This window comes from Lissotriton helveticus, chromosome 3_1 (assembly GCF_964261635.1).
Source record: "Lissotriton helveticus chromosome 3_1, aLisHel1.1, whole genome shotgun sequence".
NCBI classification, from domain to species: Eukaryota; Metazoa; Chordata; class Amphibia; order Caudata; family Salamandridae; genus Lissotriton; species Lissotriton helveticus.
The window spans coordinates 1,830,589,309-1,830,606,823 of NC_136061.1; positions in this window are offsets into that span (position 1 = coordinate 1,830,589,309).

A 17,515-nucleotide genomic window follows, 5' to 3' on the forward strand; every position below is an offset into this window, starting at 1 on the left:
TTCAAACAAGACAGGAACATGAAATCAAAGAACAATGGAAACAGAAATCAAAATGCAAGCCTGGAATACATTAGCAGAATTAAACAGAGCGCAAGAAGACTCAACAGCAAGGTCAGATGTCAGCCGTTGCACTTTTGGCTCATCCGGTAGAATAACAGGGGCCTCAGGCGAGGACCACAGGTGCATGAAGAGAGCTAGTTGCAAGGAATTAAGCTGGTGCATGGAATCAGGGAACTATCAATGAAGAGAAGGCTAACTTGGGACTTGAAAAGGGAAAAATCAGAAAACCAGGAGGCACAAGACTCGACACAGGAAAACCAGGAACAAATTACTGATCAAAACTAAGAGAGTAGAAAGACCAGAAGCCAGGTAAACAAGCAATGGCATAGCCAATAGGTCTCGTCTTTGGGACCTTATAAGTGTTTAGCCAGGCAACAGTTGATGTTGCAACGATATTGTGCTGCATAACTGAATACTTATAAGGTCTCAAAAGCGAGACCTATTGACTATACCAATGCTTGTTGAGAATCTTTCCAGATAAGCTAATTCTCAGACCAAGTCCTGCTTTGCTTCCAAAAGCACCACAAGTGTTTCATTGCTCAAATCACATGGTTTTGCCAGTTCTTGTACCTTCTCTGTCCTCACCAGAGGAGGGATTGCTCCACACTCTGGATGTGAACAGAGTACTGGTATTTATTTACCGAGAACATAGGGGCATATTAGCAAGGGCGTACGAAAAATATCGCAAATCGCGATTAGTGCATATTTTTTTATCGCCATCTATCGATGGATCCTATCGCGGAGATAGAGCGTTATTACCAATCTTCCATGCAATAAAAATCCAGCGATAGCGGCGAAATCCACCAAAAACACAAGTAAAACAGCGAGAAAATTTTTATCGCTAACGTAAAGCTTGCTAATAGGCAGGGGAGGATTCAGCCTTAGAATTCACCTCCCATTGAGGATAATGGCTAAGTCAGAATTTAAGTAGGTGTAAAAATTCCTGCGATAACCCCTGTTAGCGCAACTTTTTGCATCCTTAACCGGGGCCTGGGCCTCATTGCTAATAGGCGTTAGGTCTGTTAGCGGCTGTGTCCATGGTCTTTTGGTCGGGAACGCCTACTTTGCATGTCATTAGCGATAAATATCGCTGACTTGCAAAGCGGCCCCGAAAATGGTCGCTTTTGCCAGAAAGCTGTCGCTAAAAGCTGTTAGCGACAGCTTGCTGATAGAGCGATTAAAATATCGCCGCTTTAGCGCCAAAAAAGTGCCGCTAAAGCAGTGAAGACGCCCTTGCTAATATGCCCCAAACTCCTTTGCAAATGTAGCTCGTTTGTTACTTTTGGTTCTACGGGAAGGGGTTCGAAAAATAAGCCCCTTTGTAAAGATAGATTGTTTGTTTCCTTTTGAAGTACTCTGTCAATTCTGAGCAGGTGGTTGATTGAAGCCATTGTGATTTCTTACAAGAAACAAGTAAATTATTTTACAAACAAAAGCAGTGGTTGCACTGAAAGCCACTTTAATGTCAGTTGGTAAATGTGTGTGCCTTAAATCCCACTGCATTGGGAATTACACGCAGAATATTATTATTAAATCTAGTCCGTTTGTCCCATATACTCCCAGTTCAATTGATTTTAACTCTTAATTTCACTGTGCTCGAAGGATGTAACTGTATGTACTGTACCAGTGTTTACACATGCATCTTCCAAATTCTATGCAAATCATATTTGGAGCCTTAACTCTTTACAAAGCAAGAAGGCAGAAATACCAGTATTGTGAGTAAATCCTAGTAGCACTAATAAAATGGCTCTCATATACTAATATTGAACACCGATCGTTTCTTGAAATGCAAATGACTTCAGAGAATTTCAGGGTGCTCTGAAAACGAGTGGGAGGGTAACCCCGACTTTATTTTGCTATGTGTGGGTTTCTAGTGATACTGAAGGCAGGCAGGTTGTTTAATTCACACCGAGTGGCATTCAGCACGGCTATCACAGCCGCTAATGGACAGGAACTGCCTTCTGAGAGTTCCGCTAAGTAAACAACCATCGGAAAAACAATAGTGAACAAGGCAGAGGCGCTTTTCATGCGGGTAAGAAAGGCTCAGCCTCGGAGCTGGGTGAGCCGCTCTCGGGCTGTAAGTCAAGCACTATAGCTGTACACACAGTAACCCTTCAGGGAGGCGGCTCGACCAATGTTGTCTTTCCATGCTCACACGGCTCATGTGAGCGGCTCTCTCGCACAATAATATTTGAGCGGCATTAAAGAGGTTGAGTGATAGCACCCAGTGAACGAGGCGAGCAGCCACCGGTGGCCGCCACGTGACATGAAGCAGGGCTCATCTGCTTCCTCAGTCGCGGGCCACTCTAGGCTGGGCCACGCTTCAGGGACCCAGGGGCCAAGCTTCAGGGACCCAGGGACCAAGTTTCTGGGACCCGGGGGCCAAGCAGGGAGATTCGGTGACTTTTCATGCTCTGTGAGCAGCCGCTTCTGAGAAAGAATGCAGATAAGGGTGGGGGGGCTGTATTAATGGTGGTGGTGTGGGCAAACAGCCCCACCTGCTTCTCCTTCACTGTGTGGCTTCTGAGGAACAGCAATTCTAGAATAACAAGCATTATCAATGGCGGGGGGTAGAAAGGCACGGACTGCGGAGTGCGGGCACGGGTAGGGCGTTTCCCTTGCGGGAGTGAGCAGCAAGACGCGATAATTGCTGACAGATATCGCCAAAGGTCGCTCCCACAAGGGAAACGCCAAACGTGCACACGTTGCAATTGAAAGCAATGCAAAGCGTGCACGTTTTTGGGCAAAAAAGCGAATTGATTCCAATAGGTCTCTTCCTATGCACCGCATGCGCGCTGCGTAGGCGAGACCTAAAAAGGGTCAGAAGGTCGTTGGACTCTAGAGAGAGTCAGAAATCAGACAGTAACTGCTTTCTCGCTCTGCAGATTGCAGTATGCCTATAAGGGACTGGCCCCTAGGGTTTTGAGGCATTAATAATGAAGATCTTACAAGATCCAAATGTGTTATTTACATTCATGACACACACATCACAGATAATGACTTAACAAATCGTGTAAATTGTGTGGACAGAATAGTCACTTTTTTGTCGTGACACAGGTGTAAAATACATTTTAGGAAATCTAAAATCTTACAGACTTTAATGTAATTTTCCTTAGTTATGAAGAGTCCAATGAGGTTAAAGGTTTGGCACTAGACCTACAACAAAAGTGTGCTGCTTTCCAATCTCCTTGTACACCGAGACAGTTGCAAGACCTGATTGACTTTGGAAGAGCTTACTTGCCACATTATGCTGATCTAATGAAACCTGGTTATGAACTAATTACCCAAACATTTTCAGAGAAAAATTGGACAAAAAATGCATGTTGCTATCTTATGTGGACGGCAAGTAGACATGTTTGAAAAGAAATATCTCCAGGCACGGGACAAGGCAAACCTACTAATGAAGTTGATCCTAGGATTACAGGCTACACATGTATAGGTTCCAGTGAGGGAAGGATGACTCCATAGCTAACAGATGACATTTATATTGTAATGTAGAGAAACAAAGTTATGGCGGTTCATGAGTGATCTTGGAGGCGCATCCTCTGAAGAGGGAAAACAGATTGCTGTAGTTTTCCCAAGGCATATACACAAAGTGACTACAAAAGTAAATATCCTTAAATACATGCACTAAAACGTAATTGGGTGCAATGATGCATGATGCCAAATGTGACAGATGTCAAGTTTGAGTGTGATCCTCCACTTAGGAAACATGAATTTCTACAGTACAAACAAATGATCCTGCAAACTCCAAACATCTTACCCACAACATGAGGATACAACGGTGTTCTATATGGATGTCTCTGCACCGTTCCTGATTGTAATAGCCCAAGGCATGCACTGCATTGCAGGCAACCTTTGAAGAAAAATATTCTGTGGCCTGTGCTGCAGTGCAGGGAACTTTTGAAGATGGAGTCTTGACAGCACTTTGTACGCACGCTAGCATTTTAGGGGATTCCACAATGGTTGCTATCACAAATGTATATATGCTTTACAAATAGCAGAAATCAATGCCACTTACTTCAGAAGGCTCATCCATCAGTTCCCAAAATAAATCTGTTGGATTCAGCATTCTGCGCACAAGGTGGACTTGCCACATTGGTACCTGGATAAGTTTTCATGGTTGAAAAGGTAAATGATATAAAGCAAAACAGCTCTGGGCTGTGGCCACAAAATACATCTTGAGCGGTCATAAATTATTTTCAGTGCATAGTAGCAATAGGATCAGTTGATACATTATATTCAGACAAGAGAATATAACACATTACAACGCGATATATTACATCTCGTGCTTTTACAACGTGGTTGTTACAACGACCGCTTGGTTAGTATGCAATACATTTACATCGCAAGTCATTAGACCGACTTGCTGTAGGGGGCGCGCTGGACTTAGGAATAGTATTATCTACTATTCCTACTCCAGTTTGCTCAACAGTAGGGAAGGTGTTGGAATTCATTTCCAATACCTTAGCATCCCCTACAGCAAGTTGTTCTAATGACTTGCAATGTAAATGTATCGCGTACTAACAACGCGGTCGTCGTAACAACTGCGGTGTAATAGTACTGCAATGTAATGACAGCGTTGTAAACGCTGTTTCCCCAGACAATAGTCCTGCATTTGCTGCTAAGGCACTGATGGATACTGTGTCTGCTCTGGGACTATTGTAGTGGTAACACAACCTCTAGTGTTCAGAGAACACTCAATAATTTACCTAGAAAAGTATTAGGGGGCAATTCTCTTAAGGCATTCTCTTTGGGGTTCCAATGTATCTCACCATGTTTTAGGACTGAATTTGTTGCAGAACATTCAAGAAGTTAGAGAGCCCCTCTGCACTAAAGACTCTGCCACTGAAGATAAAGCTGCTAATGGATGGCCACCAAATTGAGAGAGCTAGCTCAGGTACGCATCTCTGACATGTGAGTCTTCGGCCCATCTTAAAGACCACCTGTTTCAGTTCTTGGGGTAGAAGGCACATGCACTGTGATCCTGCCCCCACTTCCTGGTGCAAAGGCAAATAGGAAGGTGTCAATCGATCACATCATGAAGCATTATGGGGCCAATACTATTCAGCGGCCCACAACAACACCAAAGGGCCTCCAGATTATTGCTTTATGTCCGCTGCCTATTCTGGAAGTGTCGCAAGAACAGTATAGCTACTACTGCAACTGCAAACCATATCGACCAATGAAATAATCTACAGCAGTTGGAAATAGCCGAATGTAATAAATTGCCCAATCGGACTTCAATGAAATAGCTCAGAATGGAATTTACAATGTAACATTGTTTGGTTTAGCTAGGATTGCTTTATGACCAACAAATACTGATATTACAGATTTATTTTTAAAACTATAAATCCACTAGCAAAAACACCAGATCCTAGGTATTCCCATATGAGAGTGTCTACTTATATTGTAGGGTAGTTGTGTCAGAGGAGGTGTCAAAGTGTGGCATGCATTACTCTGCAGTGGGTAGAGTTGTCCATGTTAGTAGATTCTATATTCCTGTGATGGGTTGGGACTACTCGCTGTAGTTTGGAATCTTTTTCCCTAGAATAAAGAAATCTGACTAAAATTAATTTTGCATCCTGTTTCATGTGTCTTTTGGTTGTGGATTAGATGAGCAGAGAGTATTTCGAGGTGTCCTTAGCCTGCTACCACTGGTGAATTTCATCACGTTTGCAGACTGACTCCAACTGTATCTTTGTCACGTTACAAAACGGTACTGCTTATATTGTTGCTGCTTCCCTTATACTCAAATACAATCAACGCCCCTCGCTCATCTCTGTGGATTTTTTTAACGCTTATTTTCAATTATTTCAGTTAAACGATTTCTGACACAGTCTTATCACTCACCATCTTCAGGTGGGGCCTGATTTCCTGATTTATTGAAGTGTAAAATTTAATTCTGCGCATTTATTAAAATTTTCAGCTATTTGCTTCCTGCGTGCTCAGCCCAGCCCAGCCTCACGCGCGCTGTACCTTTAGCGGCTCTCCACAATCCCAGTTATGTGCTCTGCCTATTAGTATCATCATACTCGTGGGGTCTGCCTCTTCAGGAATGTACACAGACTGTCTCTCGCCACCGATCTGATGACAGAAGCGCTCCTTTTACAAATGTCATCATCCCTTACCTGCCTCGTCTAACCAACTTCAGCTCCTCTGGGAACATTAGTTTCTGCTCTTCAACAATGTGAGAAATAATACTCTACTGCCATCTGCTGGATTCTTCCTGCTTTGGCCGTTATTTAACTTTTCAAACAAGACTATTTATTCGGGTACTCATAGAGCACCGCGTTCTCTACTTGGGTATCAAACTTGACTCAAGTGTTTTTACTTTTACTCAGTTGTGTAGTGCTTATTTCATTTACCACTACCATTTTCAATTACTGTGCCATTATGCAAAGTATTTCACCACCTACATCTTTTGGAAACTCCTAGGAGCCTATTTTAAAATGGTCGAAGTGAAAAAGGTGTTCAATAATTATCTAAAAGTTTGTGGTCCTAACTTTACAAAAAAAACAAGAGTCTTTACTTCTTCACTGCCTTGAACCTAAATGTCAAGAAGTTTTAAAAAAATCTTCATGATTTATCTGATGATAAGGAAGATGATAGTGTCACACCCACTCTTAATGAACATGAAGTTTGCTTAAATAAATTAGACAAATACTGCCTCCTTAAAATTTCTATTCACTTGAACAATATAATTTTGGCATGCGCTCTCAGAAACCGGATGTGACAGTTGAATACTATTTTACAGCACTACAAAAATGTGTTGCCAAATGCAATTTTGGTGCCAACACCAATAAGTGAATAAGATGCTATCCAACACTATGAGGTGATTGAGTTTACAACAGCAGAGGTGGGTGCCACAATATCCAAACTTGCGGCTGGTAAAACCCCAGGGCTGGATAAGCTCCCGCGTGACCTTTTTAAGCATGAACCAGCTATCTGGGCCCCATACCTGGTGATCGTCTTTAATGCGATACTGAGAGGAATGGCGGTACCCTGTACTTGGCTGGGTGCAGAGATTGTCCCTATATTTAAGAAGGGCTCTCCTCTGCTCCCATCCAACTACAGGCCCATTAGTCTCATAGAAGTGCCGCAGAAGATCCTTGCGAGGATCATTTTGGGGCGGTTACAAGATTGGATAGACGATAATTCAATCCTGATTCCCTTTCAGGCGGGGTTTAGAAAAAATACATTCACTATGGATCAAATATTCCGCCTGAATCTAATATTTTGGAAAACGCTGAGGATCGAGGGTGGCTCGCCATACACGGTTTTTGTGGATTTGCGCGCCACCTTCGACCTGGTTCCACGAGGGAAACTTTGGGCGGTACTCCTCGAGTTGAGCAAAATATGCGAAATACCTCTAATAATGACCTATATTGCTTTTTACTAGGAGTAAATCCTAACAATCTTCACACAAGAGAGAATGTCAAAGAGGAAGGCTAACACTTAAAAGTATTATCAAAACATATTTTTATTTATTTTTTTATATTATTTATATTGATTTGAAAACATTTATACATCTGCACATTTCATTCTGTCATTTAGCATATTAGACAGAAATTCACCATCTTACAAGAAGCAATTTGTATAATTAGGAAAGGTGCAAATTGGAACAAAAAAACTTAAAGAAAAAAATGCCCCTAACAATCTATTTTAATCCTAACATTCTCACATGCACACTTGCATACCATTCATACCATAACAATTTTTTAAAAAATACATTCCTAACGGACATTGGAATACATACTGGACACAATGAGACAAAGAGACCCCAAAGGTGTACTTAGTGGATTACGGAGAGAACCTAGATGTAGTGGTTCTGCCAGTTAGAGATTGGTCTATGTAGATTTGACCAAACTGTATCCAAATTTGTGGATGCTGGGCCGACGTACGTTTCGGTGACTATGTCACCTTCCTCAGAGCCAAGGAAAACACATAACAGGGTAACATATAGGCATGATCTTTACAAAAGTTAAAAGAACATGGGCATTGCACAATTTGTTCCTTTTCTGAAAATAAAGAGAACATATGTAAATATTCAAATACGATTTGTGTAAATATTTACAATCTTTGACATCCTATATATGCATGTTTGGCATTAAATTAGTATTTTCTAAATTATTTGCACCAACTACTCAGAATTAGCACAGAGAGCCTTATTAGAATAGAGTTTAAGTAAGGTGCAGCAGAGAGGAGTCTCAGTATTGGGGAGACACGAGAGGTTAGAAAGATATAAGAAAACCAAGGGGTCACTATAGATTAACACCCATTGTGCTCATGTTATTCTTCTAGTAAGCAGTGCTCAATTTCCCAGGTCGGGGGGAAGGGTATAGTGTTATTACCTAAAAGGTGAGACTGTATGTGGTCAAAAACTGGTAACTGCTGAGTCTAGTTGAGGCATGATCTATAAGAGACATTGACACTGGTGAATAAGAATTAGGGAAGGGGCTAAGTCTGTGGATGTTAAGTGCTATTACGGCGTGTTACCTTTGCAGCACAAGGTGCATCAAAAGGGAAAAACAGATCCACAGGTTGTTGGCACAGAGTTGCTTCAAAGGTGGTCAGATATGTGAGCAGGCACTATTAATCCTACTGCATGAGAGAAGATGGTATCTCTATTAGTGTTAGAGTATGTCAAAAAACACGTGCATGTACTAAAAGAGCACAGAGAAGCATTTTATTGGAGTATACCTGGGTGTTTTCTATCACGAAGTTTGAGAATGTAACACCGACCAGCCTCTACATCTATGATGGAATAACAAGATTTTGTCAGGGGGCCTGTGTTGAAATCAATCACATTTACATAGGCATTTGGATATTCGAAATCATTATGGGTTTTAGTATGAGCATATACAGTTTAAGGGCGACTTGCGCTGTAAAGTGAGCATACTTGCCGCTTACTCTAGCTGTTATAGGGGTGATTGCTTGACGGAAATGCTCAGCGAGGGGGTGAGTACATGGGTCTTATGGGAACCCGCCTTTGCAGTTACTAGAAGGAGGGGCTGGCATTAACTCGCTAGTGCCTAATAGACACTGTGTGCCAAGGTGCATGCATAATATGTTGAGGGTCGGGTAGGAGTTTGCGACCCTCAACATATTATGCATGCACCTTGGCACACAGTGTCTATTAGGCACTAGCGAGTTAATGCCAGCCCCTCCTTCTAGTAACTGCAAAGGCGGGTTCCCATAAGACCCATGTACTCACCCCCTCGCTGAGCATTTCCGTCAAGCAATCACCCCTATAACAGCTAGAGTAAGCGGCAAGTATGCTCACTTTACAGCGCAAGTCGCCCTTAAACTGTATATGCTCATACTAAAACCCATAATGATTTCGAATATCCAAATGCCTATGTAAATGTGATTGATTTCAACACAGGCCCCCTGACAAAATCTTGTTATTCCATCATAGATGTAGAGGCTGGTCGGTGTTACATTCTCAAACTTCGTGATAGAAAACACCCAGGTATACTCCAATAAAATGCTTCTCTGTGCTCTTTTAGTACATGCACGTGTTTTTTGACATACTCTAACACTAATAGAGATACCATCTTCTCTCATGCAGTAGGATTAATAGTGCCTGCTCACATATCTGACCACATTTGAAGCAACTCTGTGCCAACAACCTGTGGATCTGTTTTTCCCTTTTGATGCACCTTGTGCTGCAAAGGTAACACGCCGTAATAGCACTTAACATCCATAGACTTAGCCCCTTCCCTAATTCTTATTCACCAGTGTCAATGTCTCTTATAGATCATGCCTCAACTAGACTCAGCAGTTACCAGTTTTTGACCACATACAGTCTCACCTTTTAGGTAATAACACTATACCCTTCCCCCCGACCTGGGAAATTGAGCACTGCTTACTAGAAGAATAACATGAGCACAATGGGTGTTAATCTATAGTGACCCCTTGGTTTTCTTATATCTTTCTAACCTCTCGTGTCTCCCCAATACTGAGACTCCTCTCTGCTGCACCTTACTTAAACTCTATTCTAATAAGGCTCTCTGTGCTAATTCTGAGTAGTTGGTGCAAATAATTTAGAAAATACTAATTTAATGCCAAACATGCATATATAGGATGTCAAAGATTGTAAATATTTACACAAATCGTATTTGAATATTTACATATGTTCTCTTTATTTTCAGAAAAGGAACAAATTGTGCAATGCCCATGTTCTTTTAACTTTTGTAAAGATCATGCCTATATGTTACCCTGTTATGTGTTTTCCTTGGCCCTGAGGAAGGTGACATAGTCACCGAAACGTACGTCGGCCCAGCATCCACAAATTTGGATACAGTTTGGTCAAATCTACATAGACCAATCTCTAACTGGCAGAACCACTACATCTAGGTTCTCTCCGTAATCCACTAAGTACACCTTTGGGGTCTCTTTGTCTCATTGTGTCCAGTATGTATTCCAATGTCCGTTAGGAATGTATTTTTTTAAAAATTGTTATGGTATGAATGGTATGCAAGTGTGCATGTGAGAATGTTAGGATTAAAATAGATTGTTAGGGGCATTTTTTTCTTTAAGTTTTTTTGTTCCAATTTGCACCTTTCCTAATTATACAAATTGCTTCTTGTAAGATGGTGAATTTCTGTCTAATATGCTAAATGACAGAATGAAATGTGCAGATGTATAAATAATTTCAAATCAATATAAATAATATTAAAAAAAATATATATATATGTTTTGATAATACTTTTAAGTGTTAGCCTTCCTCTTTGACATTCTCTCTTGTGTGAAGATTGTTAGGATTTACTCCTAGTAAAAAGCAATATAGGTCATTATTAGAGGTATTTCGCATATTTTGCTTGTCTTTGTCTCCCCCCTCTGGACCTAAAATCAATTGGGAGAACTCTCTTTCTTTGCCGGTACTCCTCGAGTTGGCCATCCCTCCCCAGCTCCTGAACATCCTGATGAGGCTACATGAGAATAACTATGCCCGGGTTAGGTATGGGAAAAATGGTTTGTTGTCCTCCAGTTTCCCCGTTGACAGGGGAGTAAGACAGGGGTGCGTCTTGGCACCTACCCTGTTTTGCCTCTATGTCAACGGAGTGATTGCCCACTTGAATGGCGTATCAAATACGGATGCTCCAAGGTTGGCTGGCAGAAGGGTGCCTGCGATTATGTTCGCAGATAACACCCTTCTGCTTTCAAAGTCTCCAATGGGAATCCAGCGTGTGTTGGATGGTTTCGAGGCTTTTTGTTTGGAACGGGGATTAGAAATAAATGCTTTAAAAACCAAATTCATGATTTTTAATCCCCCACCAACTACTCGCCCAACCCCCACTATAGGCTCTATACATCTAGAGCGTGTCCAGACTTTTGAGTATCTTGGGGTAACCATGAATGAGAATATGAGTTGGGAGCCCCACCAAATTAAATCTCAGATCAAACTGGCCCAACTTACTGGGGGAATCATGAAGCTGTACAACACATCCACCTACAAACCTATAGGCCCACCTCTCGAGATTTATAAAATGCAGGCAAGGGGTGCGGTACTCTATGGCGGAGATCTTTGGGGCTACATGTGTAGACCACGGAAAATAAATTTCTTAGACTACTTCTGGCGTTGCCGCCTAGTACTCCACTTGTACCCTTGCACCTCGATCTGGGTATCAAATTGATAGAAGAGGAATTGGGTCTTAAACCATTGAGATTCTGGCGGAGATTATGGACAACACCTGAGCTACATAATTACAGGCAGGAACTTCAGGAGATCCTAAGACTACCAAATCTACGGAGAATTCCCTGGCTAATGTATATTAAGAAAGAATAAGGTAGGTTAGGATTACCATCACTGTGGTCTGATCCTGCATCTGCATGCAATGCTATTTCACGTAAGCATTTGGCCACAGTATTTTATGATAGCAAACTATCGGCTGTCTTGCGTAATTCACAGACTGGCACCCTAACGGATTCTTTTTTTAAAGTCAAAGATTTTTATTACTTTGAGCATGTTTTAGATAACATTTCTCCAATCTTAACAAGAAAACTATATCTGCAGTGGAGATACCGTACCATACCAATCAGAACTCTAACTAGTAAATGGGCTTTAGCGACACCGAAAAATTGCCCAGGTTGTGCATGTGATTCTGAAAACGATGTACATTTACTGTTTTTTTGTCCAGCTCATCGTAAGTCTAGAAAATACTGGATCATACCAGTATGTAAAAACTTGGGAATTAAAAAATGTATGCAGGCCTATAGAATATTTAAAACAGACCTTTCTGTTTGCATTGTATTTGTTGTAGCAACATTTTTGACAGCCATGTGGCATAAGCGTAGGTTTTTAACAAATTCTGCCTAAAAATTCTCATTTATCTGTATAAAAGGCCAAATGAATTCCCATAGATGACTCGACCTATAAATTGTATTTTTTGGGCTTTTATGTGTTTTCATGCACGGTGCAGCTTTGATATTTATTCGCTCTAGTATTGTGGATACTGTCTTTTTAAATTAATATCATGTTCTTTTATAATATATGCATGTATTTGTAATATGTGAACATCTTTTATGGCTATATAAGTGCCGAAATAAAGATTTATGAATTGGAATAAGAAATAAGTGCATGCAGAAAAGTAAAAATACTAAAGTGAAGAAGAAATTGTGGTTAAAAGGAGATCTCTAACTCAGCACACTATTAATGATAGCTAAGCAAATTGAGCACTTCATGGCGTGTGTAGCTGAGCTAGCGCACGAAAAGTATGAACCTGTTCACGTCGTTAATGTTAAGACTAATTCCAATTCTAAGTACTAACGTTCCAAGACAAACAAAGGTGAGTGTTTCAGATGCAGTAATGAAGGTCACTGAGTTGACAGTAAAGACTGTCCAGCTATCAAATATGTGTCTAGTGTGTGTGTGGGAAGAAAGGACTGAAAAATGCTGCAAGAGTAATACTAAGCTCAACGAGAAGATCAATGAGGTCACAACAGACAATGAACCTCATCTTTTGCAGCTTATCAATACCATTAACAGAGGCCTGTGAAGAAGACAGACATCCTTATGATACTGGATTAGTTAACAGCGCTGGTGTGGAAATTATGATGGATTCAGAATAGCATTTAAACTTTGATATCGGATGTGATTTATGATGAATACTTTAAAGGAAACTTTAAGCTGATTAAATCTGATCTAAAACTCTATGCCTATGGGGGAAAAGCAATAGAATTGGTAGGATATTTTGTAGGACAATTTACATTTACGGGTAGAAGGGTTGAGGGTGAAGTATATGTTCCTGTGGTTGGAGATACTGAATTGAGCTGGCTTCACCACAACCTTCTAGGTATTTCCTTGAATCACAATGGTATCCCACAAGTCTAGGTTAGCTGTTCATATCAACAAGTTACTTACCTTGGTGTTGTACTCTGTGGTAGAAAGTAGACGCTGGTAGCCATATAAGTTCTTAAGTGCCTTTATTCCTTGTTGTACAGCAGGATGATAAACAGGTACATCAGCTTGGTAGATCTGATAAACAGGTAGTAATGATGTAGGTTAGCCCAGTAGTCAGCCCTTGATCCTATGCCACAGCAACCCCACCAGGAGCAGTCTGCCTGCTGCTCAGCCCATCGGTAACTGTCATACCTCACTCAGTCAGACGCCCAACATTCCACACTTCACAGCATTACCAACATTCTACTCCAAACACACACAGTGGCTGAGCAGCAGGTGGACTGGTAAACTGCAAGATATGAAAGTACTATGCAGGGTATAACACATCCCCCTCCTTTTAAAATGAAAAACTAAAGTGACATTGGTACCAGGGAAAAGCAACAATGCAAAATAAAAGGAAACTATACACAAGAAAAAGAACATTTGCAAGAAATGAATCAAAACTCCGGGATGCATAAAAGTGTTAAACGTCACAAAAGAATGAGAAGCAATAAAAAGAAAAGAATAGATTGAGACAATAAGTAGAGTATAGCAAAGGGGAAACAAACCCCGCAACACTAGTCCCAAACTATAAAACATTCTGTTGCATAATGCACAGATTACTACATTTTGCAAAAATAGCAAAATTACAAATGTAAGGAATGGTTCAAAACCAGGGATGTGCAATTAAAAGAACATCACGAGTGATAAAGAACCATTCAAAGTAGAGAGAACGGATAATATACAGCAACTGAAAAATTGAGTACAATAACCCATCCTCACCCAAAAAACAAAATGAGAAAATGTTGTTGCATAAGTCAAAAGGTAAACACCCCGCCACTGTATTTGGGTCTAACCCCCATGTATGGACATCCTGTGTAGGAATGACCTTGTATAGCATAGATGGGACCCAATCAATGCACACCAACCCTATGTAGGGTTATGCGCAACATAATGCGAAAGGACCCAAGACCTAAAGTAATGTAAATTGGCAGAAACCCAATAAACAAACCACGAAAATTCAATCCCTACTGCAAGGGAACAAATGACGTCACATAAAGAATCTTACAAACATTGTGAAGATAGAGCTAAAAACCAATATTTCACCCCTCATATGAGGTACAAACACTTGGGAATGTGACCCATAAAGTCCACTCTCCTCTAAGGGTCTAAGACTTTAACTAAGTATATGGGGCCATAAACCATGAAGATACACCCAGATAGGGAAACTGTACCCATAAACCAAAACCAACCCAGTGAAATAGTTGCATGCAATGTTAAATGGAGGAAACCCCATAAACATACCTGATGTAAGGGTTACCAAACAAAGAACTATTAATAGGAATCGTACCCATGAACAAAACCAACCCAGTGAAAGGGTTACTATATAGAACACTGTAAGTGAGAAACACACTCACAAACTCTCCTCAATGAGGAGGCCGCGTGTAACGCATTATGAGAACCATAACCACAAACCCACCCCTATGTATGGGTTGCGTTAACACTTTATGGGAAGGAACTAGAACCAAACCCATGCCTATCCCTAATAAGGGATAATGTAGTACAGTTAACCACTAAAACAAGCCTAAAAAAATCCCTTTCATGAGGGAGAATAACATGTGGAAGCTGAAACACGTATGCTATGAACATGAAATTAGATAGCATCTAAGTAAACAAACTTTGCATAAAACAAGCCTAAAAAAATCCCTTTCATGAGGGAGAATAACATGTGGAAGCTGAAACACGTATGCTATGAACATGAAATTAGATAGCATCTAAGTAAACAAACTTTGCATACATATTTAACTGACAGTAAATTAGTTCCAGGTGACAGCAAACAGGCTCTGTAAATGCTCACTTTGCCACTGGATTCAAGCAAGCCGGGCTGAAAACGGCTGGAATACCAGAAACCGGTCCTCGGAAGCTTGTTTCCGGTCCAGGGAAGGCATGGCTTGGCAGTTCGGGCTGGACTGTTCCCATGAGGCACAGGGTCAGACTGATTTGCATATAGCCATGTCTGAACTGGGGTGGCAGAGTGAGCTAAAGAACGGTGATGGATCAAACCCAGATCTTTTGACTGGGTGCGAGTGTTTGATTGGTTCAGATGCTCCGTCCATCACCACCCCCCTTTTGTACCGCTTTTGGCCGCCATATGTGTGGCAGGGTATGCTCAGACGTGAGTCCCTTGCTCACTTTGCCACTGGATTCAAGCAAGCCGGGCTGAAAACGGCTGGAATGCCAGAAACCGGTCCTCGGAAGCTTGTTTCCGGTCCAGGAAAGGCATGGCTTGGCAGTTCGGGCTGGACTGTTCCCATGAGACACAGGGTCAGACTGATTTGCATATAGCCATGTCTGAACTGGGGTGGCAGAGTGGGCTAAAGAACGGTGATGGATCAAACCCAGATCTTTTGACTGGGTGTGAGTGTTTGATTGGTTCAGATGCTCCGTCCATCACCACCCCCCTTTTGTACCGCTTTTGGCTGCCATATGTGTGGCAGGGTATGCTCAGACGTGAGTCCCTTGCTCACTTTGCCACTGGATTCAAGCAAGCCGGGCTGAAGACGGCTGGAATGCCAGAAACAGGTCCTCGGAAGCTTGTTTCCGGTCCAGGGAAGGCATGGCTTGGCAGTTCGGGCTGGACTGTTCCCATGAGGCACAGGGTCAGACTGATTTACATATAGCCATGTCTGAACTGGGGTGGCAGAGTGGGCTAAAGAACGGTGATGGATCAAACCCAGATCTTTTGACTGGGTGTGAGTGTTTGATTGGTTCAGATGCTCCGTCCATCACCACCCCCCTTTTGTACCGCTGTAAATGAGAAAAGCATAAATAAGCATTGAAAAAAATGCACACCAACAATAAAATGTACACTATAAATTCAAAATTGCCACACACATTGCATAGAAAGGCAATACAAAAACGAAGCTTCCAGTATCAGACTTGCTAACTCCAAGTACAGGAACAGAAAGTTAGATGGTCTGGATAGACTTCACTCGGATGGAAAACATAAGAACATTTCAGTCAAAATCGAACTTGGCACTTGGTGGCAGCGTAACACTGGGCAGTGAATACAAGAAAATATATGAAAATAAGATTTTACAAAATAGAACAATTTAAAATTTGCTAACATTCGTGCCAAGAATTTTCAATTCTATTAAGGACAGGAGGCGAGGATTATGCTGTCTCATTTCTTTACTACCAAAAAATACAGCAGCCAATCAAGTAAAGAAAAAGCAATAAACTACATATCCCATGAACCCCTAGGATACCATAGAGTAGGTGTAGTATAAAAGGTATCCTAGAGTACAGTCCTTCCTCTTTCTTTGTGTAGAACAGTTCAGTCATAAGTAAAGTCATATAAGTAAAAGTTCCAGGAATCCAACAAGATAAAATGAAGATAAACACAAAACCCAGTCTTCGGGAAGCAGAACAGTGGACCAGACGAAAGACGGATGGCCAAGAATCCAGGACGTCCTAAACAGAATGCTGCAACCGGAGAAACAGTCCGAAGAACAGCCATCGCTGGCCCGTGGGACATGACCAAATGCAATCATTTAGGATCAGAACCTGAAATGAAAAAACAAATCCGTAATATCCAAAACTACCAGACGAAGGAGACATGGATAAAGGATAAGGGAGGGAAAAAATACAACATATGCATATAATACAAATGTAAAAGCAATGAGCAATACAATGCATATATATAAACAAGGGTGGGATAATCCTCGCCTCCTGTCCTTAATAGAATTGAAAATTCTTGGCACGAATGTTAGCAAATTTTAAATTCTATGTCAGGACGGAGGCTCCGATTATGCTGTTTTAAAGCTGTTCCACCACAACAGAAGCAACATGCATAATAGGTTTAAAGTAAAAGGTTTTAAACACTGACTCTGAAGACCAATCAGCAGCCTTCAAGATGTCTTGGAGGCCGGCACCCAAGGAAAAAGCCTTAGAGGCCATAGCTCCTCTAGCCGAGTGGGCCCCAAAAACAGAGACATCAATGCCTGCCTCCTTCATGAGCCAACGAACCCATCTAGCTAAAGTGGCAGGAGAAACAGGCTTAAACGG